This window comes from Tamandua tetradactyla, chromosome 5, assembly GCF_023851605.1.
Source record: "Tamandua tetradactyla isolate mTamTet1 chromosome 5, mTamTet1.pri, whole genome shotgun sequence".
Taxonomy (NCBI): Eukaryota; Metazoa; Chordata; class Mammalia; order Pilosa; family Myrmecophagidae; genus Tamandua; species Tamandua tetradactyla.
The window spans coordinates 152,461,764-152,474,497 of NC_135331.1; the positions used below are offsets into that span (position 1 = coordinate 152,461,764).

At 34.6% G+C, this 12,734-nt stretch overlaps 1 non-coding gene across 1 annotated transcript; it reads right to left on the bottom strand.

Annotated features, from left to right (window-relative positions):
• Positions 1-1,054: 1,054 nt before the first annotated feature.
• LOC143685413 (U6 spliceosomal RNA) lies at positions 1,055-1,159 on the bottom strand. Its single transcript, XR_013176643.1, has one exon. It is a non-coding gene; the product is annotated as a U6 spliceosomal RNA (small nuclear RNA).
• Between the last annotated feature and the right edge of the window lie 11,575 nt (positions 1,160-12,734).

Here is a 12,734-nt window from a genome sequence, read left to right on the forward strand (position 1 = left end):
AATTTTAAAAAAAAATAAGATATAGCTATATGCTGTCTGCAAGAAATCCACTGTAATTGTAGAAACTAGGACAGATAGTAGATTACAGATTATCAGGGGTGGGGGAAGAGAAGAGAAATTATTGCTTAATGATGCAGAGTTTGAGGTAGTAAAAAAAGGAGGGTAATGTGTATTGGTTATGGTTTCATAATTTTGTGAATATAATTAATACCACTGAATTGCACACTTGAAAGTGGTTATAGTAGGAAATATTGAGTTGTATATATTTTACTATAATAAAGTATATTAAAAATGATATGTTAAAGATTAGGCAATTATTAACACATTTGTTTTTAAATATAAATAGGCTCTATGCTTTCTGAACTTTTTATCATATAACTTTTTATCATAATTATGTTCTTTTTAAAAAGCAGTTATATTGAGATGAATTCACACATCATACAATCCATCCAAAGTGTGCAATCAATGGCTTTTATATGATCAGAGAGTTGTGCATTCATCACCATACTCAATTGTAGAACATTTTCATTACTGCCAAACAAAAAGAAAAACTCCATCCCCTTTACCAGTCACCTCTCAATCCCTCAATTCTTCCCCAGCCCTACATAACCACTAATGTAATTCTGCCTGTATAGATTTATTTATATTTACAAAATAAAATGGAATCATACATGTGTAATATTTTGTGTCTGGTTTTTTTCACTTAAGATGTTTAAGAAAAGTACTGTTTTTTTTTAATTGTGAATAAGTTGAAGATTTACAGAAAAGTCATGTAAAAAAATACAGCATTCCCATATACTCCCTTATTGTTGACACTCTGTATTAGTGTGGTACCTTTTTTACAATTGATGAAAGAATATTATAATATTACTGTACACTATAGTCCCTAGTTTAAATTAGGTGTATTTCTCCCACATATCCCCTTATTATTGACACCTTGTAATCATGTCATACATTAGTTATAATTCATGCAAGAACATTTGTACCAATAACCACAGTCCATCATTCACAACAGTGCTCAATGTATTATAATAGTCCCACATTTTATCTTCTAAAAAATATGGAACACCAGGAATTTGTGTGCCAAGCTTGCACAAGAGCCATGCTAATGTTCTATGTATCATTACAATTTTAGCATATGTATTGTCAAAGTGAACTCGGCAATGTTTTGATGAAATCTTTTAAATAAAATTCTTAGTAGCAAATATTTATGAAATGAGTTTCATTCTTTTTTCCCCTGTATTGCAGAAAATAAACATTGGCTTAATTTTGTGCACTTGTTCTGAATCTCTTTCTAGCCAACTAATTTTATGGGCGTAGCTTAAAGCTGCAGTCCTGGTCAGGATGATCTGGGGGAAATGGAACAATTTATTGTCAGTACTTCCTACATTCACCAAATGATCATCAATTCTCTGAAATAAAGAGATAAATTTCAGCCCCTACCCCTCTGCCCCAGCCAAAAAATATAAGAGATGGAGAAAGATATGCCATGACAACACCAATAAAAAGAAACCTGGATTAGATATATTAATTTCAGGCAAAACAAACTGCAAAATTTATCAGATAAATAGAGGAGCATTGCATAATGATAAAATGGTCAGTCAAATCTCCGAGAAGAACTGACAATCCCAGATATATATGTACCTAACACCAGGGTCAAAATATGTGTGGGAAAAGAGTGGTAGACCTGCAAAGATAAATAGAAAAATCTACTATTACAGTTAGAGACTTCAACATCCATCTTTCAGTAATTGACAGCTATAACAAGCAGAAAATCACTCAAGATATAGTTGACCGGAAAAATACATTCTGAACATTTAGTTACTTAAAAATATATTTCCACCATCATTTATACCCTACAGCTTCAAAAATTCAATATAAAATTTAAAGTGATTAGGGTATAAGGCCAGTCAGGCAAAAGATATAAAATCTGTTATTGAAATGGTTTATGCTTTTTTATCAATACGGCGATTTTTAAAGATGATAAGGGTCTATGAGGAATTGTTTTAATGATAGTGTTGATGGTAATATGCCAAAAGAGAAAATAAGCAATTGTTGAAAATCTGGACATTATTAATGCTAGATATTTCCAATGGTGTTTTTATTTTATTGATGTACACTCAAAGTTTAAAAAACACTTGTATTATTTAATTCTGTACAACAAAAATAAATTCTTATTGTAAGAATTAAATGCAATAAACATTAGCTCATTTTTATTAGTGAAACTTAGCTAGTTTTTAAAACAGTGTGTTTTGGAAATTTCTCAGGAAAATTATTATTGTACTATATTGTACTAGTTCAGGTATCAACTTGACTGGGTTATGGTGTCCTGTTGTTTGGTCAAACAAACACTGGCCTGAATGTTACTGTGGGAATATTTTGTGGCTTTAGATCATTAATCGATTGATTGCATCTATGGCTAATTACATATACAATCAATAACTGGATGAAATATCATCCAATCAGTTGAAGACCTTAACAGGAGGAATGATGATTTTCAGGAGTCAGAAAGAATTCCTGTCTCTACTTCAGCCACCTAACTTCTCCTGGGGAATTCATCACAACTTCACTGGAGGTGCCAACTTGCCCCCTGCGCTATGGAATTCAGAATTGACAACCCTCACACTCCTGTGAGTCAGTTACTATAATAAGTCTCATGATATTGCATATGTGAATATATATATATAGTGTATTCTGTTGGTTCTGCTTCCCTGAAGGACCGTGATTAATAGAACTATATTTTTCAGGGTAAATAATACTAGCTACCATATTTGATGATCTTGACGGTTTAAGACATAGAAGTTTATTTATCATTCCTCTTTCATGTTTTAAGGAAGGTCAAGCTATTTTCCTAGATGACTCTTCTCTAAGCCTTAACTCTGGGATCTGGATTCAAATCATTTAGTAGTTTTTGTGCCAAATGCATGAAAAGGGAGAAATGAAATGGAAGATTGTACGAACGTGCAAGCAGCAGGTATTACCTGGGCCTATTCCTCTGGCCAGAACTCAAATACACGGTTCCTCCTAAGTTTGGTGAACAAAATCACATTATTCCTTCAATATGATTATATAAGAAAATTATTCTAAAACACTGCAAGCTTATCTTTAAAGTGGCACTGATTTACTTGTAGATTGAACCAGAATTTGTAGTTCATGCTAGTTCAAAGCTGTTAAAAATTCCAGTCACTTCCAAATAAACTAAGATTGGGAAAAAAGGCTGAACACTAATTTAAAGACTTTTTAAATTTAATCTTGCAAAAGCCTCCTTAAAAAATAACTGCCAAACTTAAATTTTATTATGTGCATTTTGTGATATATGGGATAACTTATACAAGCATTCTACCCAGTGCAACAGATTAGAATGAGAGAAGTAACTGTGTCAATGCTCCTACTTAAATTGATGTGTAAACCATAAGGATTGACAGTTTCCAAACTTGAAAGAATCTATAAATATTAATATTTACTTTCTTTTACTTTGGCAGGGATTTTCTTTTTTAAATGTTATTTTCCACCCTTTTTGCAGCATTGAGTAGGAAGTATTTGTTAAAATATTCTTTGAGTCAAATGATTGTTATGCACTGAATTTGCAACTGATAATTGTATTCAAAGGTTAGTATTATGCTATTTTTAAAATATTTAAACTTTTTTTATTTTGCTAGCTTGTGTAATAGCTTTCCTTTTCTTAAAAACTGAGATATGTTTCCACAATCTATTCACAAATAAATACTTGATTTCTTGCAATTTTTACTTTTTTAAAATTATGATGACAGTCAATGAGATGAAAATGTGCTACATGATTATTTAAGGTAATATTCCCAGCATATTTACATTATAATCTCCCAAATTTATTTAGAAATTGAAATAAAATGTCATTAAAGGGAAAATGGTTTCAATGTAATTGGTTTTAAAAATAGTGCACTGTCTGCTTTTTACAAATTGATAGAGCTTTTTGCTTGGATTAAATGACTGACAATCTTAAATGAGCAACTCAATATAAAAAAAAGTGGCCTTATTGTGTCCCCATTACAACACTACAGATAGCATTAGGAGGTCCGAATTTGCTTTTCTTCACAATAATTTCTGTGCCTGAGTAAGAATGATTATTATTTATAATGATATTTAATTTAATTTGGAGCATTTGATTTTATCATATTTACTTTTAGTAAATAAATATGAAGTTAATTATTGAACATAAAATTTATATATATAAATTATATAAATGTCTGTAACCATTCCAGTTTGTTATAGAATTAATACCAGAGAAGTAAAAAAAAAAAAATACACACACACAAAGGAAAGTAAAGGAAGTTTAATAGAGATTAGAATTGGCATGCCCTTCAACTGTTAAAGAGTTCATTTTTCCTTTAGTTAAAAAGAAGCATTTGAATAAAATACATAAATATTAAAAAGGCAATTATAGTTTGTTACCAGGGTGACAGAAATGAAGCACATGATAAAATAATGGGAATAATTTACAGCTCAGTGGGACAACCACAGAGACAATAATCTAATGGAAAAGGCACATTTATTTAAAAAGAAAATAAGATCTGTTATCTAAGTCCATTTTAATTTCAACATTAGCACACTAGATGATAGTAAATGACTCCCACATTTCAAATTTTTAAAAAATGTTTTCAGTAATCCATGGGTGATTATGAAGTAACATAACCACTTTAATGCAAGGAGGTTCTCCTGAATAGGCAAGCAATTCAATTCTATTTAGAAGGAAAACATTCTTGCTTCTCTATAAACCCTTTGATGTTCTGTAATAAATGAAGGGCCCCTGTAAAATCCTTTTTATTGTTGGTCAGTCTGATTCTACTGTTAAAATTCCACAGCTCTGGTTTTAAGTGTGTAACATGAACATCCAAATATAATAAGCTCCCCAATTAGAACCCCAAAAGTTAGGTAATACTTTCAATCTATGTAAGAGTACATTTTAAATTATCATAATCTGTCATCTCTTCTGATGAAAGCTGATAAATATTTTGAATAAGAATCTAGAAGTTGGGGGAATGTGATCCATTTATAGTTCAAGACCAGATGAATATAACAGAAAACTAACATCAAGAATGGAACTGATATAAACATAACTGAAACTGATAATGGCTCTGTTATATATTTCATTTATCACTTAAGTCACTATATATATATGGAATGAGTACTGGTATTTTCTATAAACATTGACCACGATTATTAGACAAAGACTGGTATCGTTGCATACTGCTAAGTGGCACAGTAAGATAATGAAGAGTCATCCTTTGCACCTTGAAGAATCCACTCAAATCTGGGAATGTGAGTAGGGATTGTGAATGAGGCCACAATCTTGTCTATTCAAGAAACAATTGACAGGGACAGAGCAGCCTCTTCAATAAATTGTGTTTGGAGAACTGGATATCCATATGCAAAAGAATGAAAGAGGATCCATATCTCATACCGTATACAAAAATTCACTCAAAATGAATCAAAGACCTGGACATTAGAGCGAAGACCATAAAACTTTTAGAAGAAAATGTAGGGAAATACCTTATAAATCTTGTAATAGGAGATAGTTTCCTAGACCTTACACCCACAGCACGAGCATTGAAAAAAGAAACAGATGAATAGTATCTACTCAAAATTAAACGTTTTTTTTTTTTTTGCATCAAATAACTTTGTCAGGAAAGCAAAATGGCAGCCAACACAATGGGAGACAATACTTGGAAGCCACATATCAGATAAGGGTTGAGAATTCAGATTATATGAAGAAATTCTTAGACTCAACAACAAAAAGACAAACAGCCTAATTAAAAATTGGGCAAAAGATATGAACAGACACTTTTCAGAAGACGAAATACAAATGGCACATGAAGATGCCTACTTCACTGGCTATTAGGGAAATGCAAATCAATACCACAATGAGATTTCATCTCACACCCACTAGAATGGCCATTATCAAAAAAAAAAACAGAAAACGACAAGGGCTTGGAGGATGTGGAGAAAGAGGCACACTTATCGACTGATGGTAGGAATGTAAAATGGTACAATCACTGTGGAAGGCAGTTTGGCAATTTCTCAGCAAGCTAAGTACAGAATTGCCATATGATCCAGCTACCCACTGCTAGGTATCTATTCAGAGGACATGATAGCTGTTCTAGTTTGCTACCTGCCAGAATGCAACACACCAGAGACAGATTGACTTTTAATAAAAGGGGATTTATTTCATTAGTTCTTCAGAGGAAAGGCAGCTAACTTTCAACTGAGATTCTTTCTTATGTGGGAAGGCACAGGGCAATCTCTGCTGGCCTTCTCTCCAGGCTTCTGAGTTCCAACAACCTTTCCCACGGTGGTTTCTTTATGCATCTCCAAAGGCCTGGGCTGAGCTGTGAGTGCTGAGATGAGGTATGCTGAGCTGCTTGGACTGTGCTATGTTGAGCTCTTTCATTTAACCACCAGCCAATTAAATCAAACATCATTCATTACAGCAGGCACACCTCCTAGCCCACTGCAGATGTAGTGAGCAACAGATGAGGTTCACGTACCATTGGCTCATGTCCACAGCAACAGAACTAGGTACCTTCACCTGGCCAAGTTGACAACTGAATCCAACTACCACAATAGCAAGGACACAAATGAACATTTTCACACCAATGTTTATAGCAGCATTATTTACAATTCCCAAGAGATGGAAACAGCCCAAATATCCATGTGGTGAATATTGCACAGCTATAAAACAGAATAAAGTCAAGAAGCATGTAACAATGTGGATGAACTTTGAGGACATTATGCTGAGTAAAATTAACCAGAAACAAAAGGAGAAACATTGTTTCATCTCACCAGTATGAACTAACAATAATGAATGAACTTTGAGAGTTGAAGTGAAGAACACAGGTTATCAGGAGATAGAAATAAGGTAGAGATTAGGCATTTGCTGCTGAAAGAATACAGATTATACAATAGGATTGATTGTAAAAATTCAGAAATGAGTGGCACAATACTACTTCATTGTAGCATTATTGTGCTACAGTGTGCACAATAAGTACACTGAATGAAGTTGAATGAGAGTATGCTTGATGGAAAAGGGCTGGGGTCATATTTGAAACCTGAAGGAAAGAAAGAGGATAAAACCTGAGATGGTATCATTTAGGAATGCCTGGGGTGGGCAGTAATGGTGATTAAATGTACAAATAGAAAAACATTTTTGCCTCAGGGAGAACAAATGAATGTCAACATTGCAAGGGATTGAAAATGGGTGGTGTTCTAGCTTGCTGACTGCCGGAATGCAATATACCAGAAACACAATGGCTTTTAAAAACGGAAATTTGATAAATTGCTAGTTTATATTTTTAAAGCCACAGAAAAGTCCAAATTAAAGCAAGTCTAAAAAAATGTCCAAATTAAGACATCAATAAGAGGTTACCTTCACTCAAGAAAGGCTGATAAAGGTCAGGGTTTCGGTCTCGATTGAAAAGCAGATGGCAAGCATGGTGATGTCTGCTAGCTTTCTCTCCAGGCTTCTTGTTTCATGCAACTCTCCCGCAGGGGTTTATTCCTTCTTCATCTCCAAAGGACTCTGGCTGGTGGGCTCTGTGGTTCTAGTGGCTGTGTTGTTATGGCTCTCTCATTATTCTCAAGTTTTCTCCAGACCGCTTCCTCTTTTAAAGAATTCCACCCACCTGGAATGGGTGGAGTCACATCTCCTTCTATTCAAAAGTTACTACCCACAATTGGGTGAGTCACATCTCTGTGGAGTTAACCTAATCAAGTTTCCAACCTATAGTACTGAATAGGGATTAGAAGAAACCATTGTTCCCACAAGATTGATTAGGATTAAAACATGGCTTTTCTAGGGTGCATAAATCCTTTCAAACCAGCACAGATTGTATACAAGAAGAAAGTGCAATCAATGCAAGCTAGGATCTCTAGTCAACAATAACATTGCAATACACTTCCACTGAATGTAACAAAGACAGCATGCTGAAACTAATTGTCAACAGGTGGGGGTGGTTGGGGGCAGAGTATGAATTCTTTGTCGAAGTAAAAGAAATGTCTTCATATAGATTTGGTGGTGAAGGCAAGTCTGTTTCTTAGGCTGGACTGGATTAGGCTGGATTGTATGATGTGTGAATAAAACTGTTTAAAAATGAACTGAGAAAAAAAGTGCTAGAGAAAATGCAGAGAACAATGTATCTAGTCACTATACATTGGGAAACTGAGCGGTGCAGCCCCTTGGAGGGCAGTACAGGGATAGGGTTGGCATATACTCCTACAACCTGTTGCTCAGTATATTCCTGAGTGTGGGGACAGGAATGGACATTTGTACATTGGTGTTTATGGCAGCAGTGCTTGAGATTCACAACAGATGGAGGTGGTCTAAGGGCACAGTGACTGATGAATGGAAGGGGGAACTGTGGTGTGTACATACAAATGGACTACTGAGCTCCCCGAGAAGACATAAAGTGGTGAGGCATACAACTAAGTGAGTGAATCTTAAGAACTGTAAATTGAATGAACAATCAGAAACAAAAAGACAAATATTATCATGCCTCACTCCTATAGGTTAACTTTAAAGTAGAAACTTGGTGAACTGAAGCCAAGAGCATTGGTTATCAGGTTGGGGCCTATTCTAAAGGGTTCTAGATTATCAGCATTTACAACAATCACATATATTCAAGAGTTGTAGTTGCTATTTCTAAATTCTGAGATACTGAGCTTTTGCATATAACCTGGTCACTCCCAGAAACTTCAGGTATTTATGTGACACCTGAGACTCAGAGTTAGAGATCTAAAGCTATGACAGTCAGCAGTAGCCCATGGAGGAACAGTTGTAAAAGTTGAGAAAGGGGTAAGACTTCAACTAGAGATACAGATGAAGCTGATCTGGATAGGACTAAGGTAGATCAGAACATAAGATGAATTCATCTATATTTTAAAACTTCAACTTCTGTGTGAGACCAAAGGGAGAGCGGTTTCATTGGTGCAAAATTTACGTTTGGGTAGTGCATTACCTAATTGAACTTGTGTCGTCAGTTTAGTTGAACACCGTAAGTATATCAAATGTTGAATAGGGAGTGAGATCTCGTTTGTCCAGGTTAGTGTGATATCTTGTATATCCCAGAGTAATTTGGACAGTGAATAAAGAAGTACTTGCAAAGTCCCCTTGGGGAACTGGGGAGAAAGGAGAAACTTTTCAACTTCCCCATTTGGAGAATTTTCGATATTCTCGCAAGCAGTGGTGACAACCAAATCAACAGACTGAGTCCCCGATCTTGGGGTTTGCCCCTATTAAACTTATTCCTGTAAAGGATAGTCTAAGTCTACTTAAAATTATGCATGAGTCTCCCACATAGAACCTCTTTTACTGCTCAGATGTGGCCTCTCTCTCTAAGCCAATTTAGCAGGTGAACTCACTGCCCTCCCTGCTACGTGGGACAGAGTCCCAGGGGTATAAATCTCCCTGGCAATGTAGGACAGAACTCTGGGGACTTGCCAGGACCTGACATCATGGGATTGAGGAAGCCCACTTGACCAAAAGGGGGCAGGGAAAGAGAAATAAGACAAAATAAAGTTTCAGTTGCTGAGAGATTTCAAACAGAGTTGAGAAGTTAGCCTGGAAGTTATTCTTATGTATTATACAAATATTCTTTTTTAGTTTATGATATATTGGAGTGATTGGAGTACCTGAAACTGTTGAACTGTGTTACAGTAGCCTTGATTCTTGAAGATGATTGTATAACGATATAACTTTTACAATGTGACTGTGTGACTGTGAAAACCTTGTCTATAATGCTCCTTTAATTCAGGGTATGGACAGATGAGTAAAAAATATGGATAAGAAATAAATAAATAATGGGGGGATAAGAAGTAAAATAAATTGGGTAAGTTGAAATATTAATGGTCAATGAGAGGGAGGGGAAAGGAGTATGGGGATGTATGATTTTTTTATTTTTTCTTTTTATTTCTTTTTCTGGAGTGATGTAAATGTTCTAACAATGATCATGTTGATGAATATACAACCATGTGATGACATTGTGAGCCACTGGTTGTACCTGATATATAGAATGCATATGTATAAAGATTTGTCAATAAAAATGCATTTTTTAAAAATAATAACCTACAAAAAAAGAGATAATTGACAATTGCAGTAACTGTGCGTGTCACATTATCTTTGGCCTATCCCTGGGTTCCTACTGAGAAAAAAAGCTGCAATAAAAGTAGGCAAAAAGAAAGAAGTTTATGACTGTATGTCAGCTGAAAAAAATGAGAGGAAATTTTATTCTATTTTGTGGCCTAGCAAGGGATTACAACTTAATTCTCCACAGCAAGATGGAGGTGAAAGAATATGTGATACTACTCCATTTCATAATCTGTCTATATAAAAACATTCTTCACAATATTAGAAACATAAGAAAAATTCAGCTGGATGACCAGATCATTCAAAAGTCTGGTTACAAACCACAAGAGTGGCAGAGGGCATCAGAGTATGAGGTCATTTCACCAAAGAGTGTCAGAAAAGACATAGCAATGCTGTGAGAAACTGAGAACTTTGGGGAGAACACACAAAACTCTTCTGACATACCTAAACCAGAATGGAAGGACTAAGATGGCATGAGTGTCAGAGATTCTGAGAGTAGATTCTATCGTCATAAGGCTTTAACTCTATCCTCAGCCTGGTGTGGGCAGGAGCGAAAGTGGTACAAGATCAACTACACCCTTTTAAAGGCACTTCCTTTCTTGGATATTCTGGGGCTTTGTAAATTTTGGATAAGTTAATTTAAATGATTACCACAAATGCATAAAAGACAAAACTTATCAGGATTGAACACTAATTTTATTAAGGGACTTCAAAGAACATTATCATATTTGATCTATATAACAACACTTGTAAGGTAGGTATTATTGTCCCAGTTTCTCATATGAAGCTAAGAGAAGTTAGATGGTCTGTCTAGATAGGAACAGCGTAAATTCACTAATCAAACCCATGGTTGTCTGATTCTGAAATCTTTGTTCTTTCTGACCATAAAAGAAGACTGGAAGAAAATTCTATCACTGCTTATGAAAATCAATATTTAAAATTCCACATGAAAGCCTAAGAATTACATAAAGAAAAAGAAAAACTATTTTTGCTTAAGAAATAATCATATTTCCTTCTTTTTATAATTTCTCATCAAAAACTTGAAGTATGAGAACAACTACTGCAATCTTGGTTGACCTCAAGATTCTTTGGGATTACTTTATGATTTCACTTTTGTAAACAAAGAACCAGTGAAAAAATACAAAACAAACCAAGGAGCATGTAATAGCACTGACATGCATATCGCCTGGCTTCCTACCCTTAGGAGACTGTCATCCGTTTCATTGTCAGTTTATAAACATCATTGCTAAGTGGAAAGCAGAGAGCAGAGATAATTCATTCAGTTCACTTAGGAAAACCTTGAACTTCAGGTCACCTAAACTAAATCTGCTTAAATCTCAGAAGTAATGAGAGAGCAAACATGAAATTATACAAAATTCTAATGCTATTTTCATCCCAGGGAGTTCAGAATTACATTATGCAGGGAATATAATTAACTCCACTGAATTCTACCCTAAGTAGCATGTTAGGAGTGTGGGATTTATCATTCGCATAAATGAAACAAAAGCCCAGGCCTGAAGTAAATATCTGCAACATCAACATCCAATGGAAATGAAAGCTCTGGCAAAGGAATGACAGGTGGTTAAAAGTCAAAGGAAGTGATGAAAGCTATAATTAAAATCATAAACTGTAAGTAAAAGAGCATGTACACCATTTAGTCATTTAGTCCTTGGATGAAAGAGTCCAGAATAATTATGTCAAGATAAATGAACAACTAATGCTTTCATGCAAGGCTCAGCCTAGAACAGAAAAAGAACCAACAAAACAGACTCTGGGACACCACTCTCGGTAGAATCTGGTCTGACTTACAGTTTGATCTACAGTAAGAACTTAAACCTCCTAAGTTTCTCTTTCCTGTGCCTGTAGTATGAGCTAAATCATATCTCCTTCACAGACATATAGAGAAGACAAGTAAAATAAAATATTAAAAAGGATATTTGGAAAAAAGACAATGTAAGACAACCATATTTCTACCACAGTAGCATGAAAACTCCCCAAAGTCCTTAAAGTTAGAAAAACTTCTGACTTTTGTCCTACTGTTGATTCAGTGACTAAAATCAAGAAAATTACTTAACCGTCTAGGACCTCAGTTTCCTCATATGCAAAGTATGAATAAGGATAAAGATATGATTACGTAAAGTTCAGATGAGAAAATATATTTAAGTGGAATGCAAAATTGTAACAAAGCATACAAACAATATTGAAACATGTTAAGACTTATTTCTAGTGGTATACTAATAAGAATAGTAAATGACAATTCTGTAGAGAGAAGGTAACTGTATAAACCCATATTTCCAAAATTGTCAGGTAACCAAGCAATGCTAACAATGATCAGTATCTCAGTATCACAGCATCTATTAAAATAGTTTTAAATAAAGAATTCCATTTTGTACTTGTTAGGTTTAGTGTCTAAAAACATCACCAGTGTCATATAGTGAGAATCTCATTTTAACATTATCCATTTCTACTTTTATATAACAAGACTACTGCTAGTGTCTTGTTTTGTAAAAAGGAAAGGAAGCTTTAAAGAGAGAGTTCCAGTCTGCCAAAAGGAGACAGAGCACAAAAGTTTCTTTAAATAATGGAAATTAATAGCTTTAGATATTCATTCCCAAAATTT